Source organism: Bison bison, unplaced genomic scaffold (assembly GCF_000754665.1).
Source record: "Bison bison bison isolate TAMUID 2011002044 unplaced genomic scaffold, Bison_UMD1.0 scf7180017864460, whole genome shotgun sequence".
Taxonomy (NCBI): Eukaryota; Metazoa; Chordata; class Mammalia; order Artiodactyla; family Bovidae; genus Bison; species Bison bison.
In genome coordinates this window covers 1,613,993-1,615,075 of record NW_011495022.1, presented here as the reverse complement: position 1 = coordinate 1,615,075, position 1,083 = coordinate 1,613,993, and the positions used below count along the sequence as shown (strand labels likewise).

Genomic DNA, 1,083 nt, shown 5'->3' with positions numbered 1-1,083 from the left:
CTGCGGCGCGGGCGGCCTGGCGAGACCTCCCGGAACCCTCGGCCCGACCCGAGTCCGCGCTGCCCAGCGCGCGCCCGGGGAGCGGCGGCGCGGCGACCCCGCCCGGCACGGGAAGGGGGCGGGGCTGGCAGTCCCGCTGGGGCTGGGGCTGGGGGGGTTGGGGGCTGGGCGAGGAGTGGGCCTCCCCCGCCACCAGGCCCACCCGGTGATCCTTACCAGGCGCGGAGCTCCAGCCTCCCAAGCCCACAGGCACCGCGGGGTGGTGGAAGGAGGACTGGGCCTAGAGTCGGGAAGCCTGGGCTTAAGGAAGGACACCCCCACGACCACTTGACGCCTCGCAAGTCATTTGTTGTCTCTGCCCTCATACGGAAATATGAATATGGTATCCAAGATTTTCAAAATTCTGACACTGTCATCCTAGGTTTGTTGGGATTCCTTTAGTTCCAAGTACTCACTGCCAGGAGACGACTCTCCCACACAAGAGGTGTGTGATGTAGCTGAAGGGTAAGGCAGTTGGAGGGAATGGGTTGTAGTGAGAAAGGGCTGGATTCAAGGTATTTGGTTTTCTTTGGGGAGCTTTCCTTTGGGCAGTCCAGAATTTATCCACAAATGGCCCTCTGACAATGGCTGCTTGCCCATCTTCACCATCCCTAGTTATTTTTCTCCAAATGTAATGACTTCAGAGTCCTTGTTCTTCCAGTTTTCTTGCGCAAATTGTTTTTATGTCATTTCCTGAATTCAGTTCAAAAGAGTCATCAGCTAATACAAGCTCAGGGCAGCCATGTGGTCCCAATCTCAGGCCTTACTTATTACTCACTGTGCCACTCACTTCAGTATCACCTAATTCCACTGGGGTGAAAAAAAGTACCATTCCAACAACTAGGCAACTAAATCTCTCTACTAATGTTCTCTGATTGAAAGTCCCAAGGATTAATATTTCCTCTTACTTCTGTGACTGATAATCTGTCTCCATGACTTTAGCCTCTTTGCCACCCTTTAGGTCAAGCCTTGTCAACTGTTTCTGCTTCTAGTCCTAAGGACCACTAGGAATGCTTCAAAAACACAGAACTTCCCACTTTAAAG

At 53.1% G+C, this 1,083-nt stretch overlaps 1 protein-coding gene across 2 annotated transcripts in view; it reads right to left on the bottom strand.

Moving 5' to 3' along the window:
* Positions 1–572, bottom strand: part of SESTD1 (SEC14 and spectrin domains 1) — a 144,449-nt gene extending 143,877 nt beyond the window's left edge. The window contains exon 1 of one of the 2 annotated variants that reach the window (XM_010859749.1): positions 456–572. The gene's annotated coding sequence lies outside the window, so the exon portion shown is untranslated. Of the gene's footprint in view, positions 1–216; positions 435–455 lie in introns of those variants that run through there. The other variant, XM_010859747.1, reaches the window with a different exon arrangement.
* Between the last annotated feature and the right edge of the window lie 511 nt (positions 573–1,083).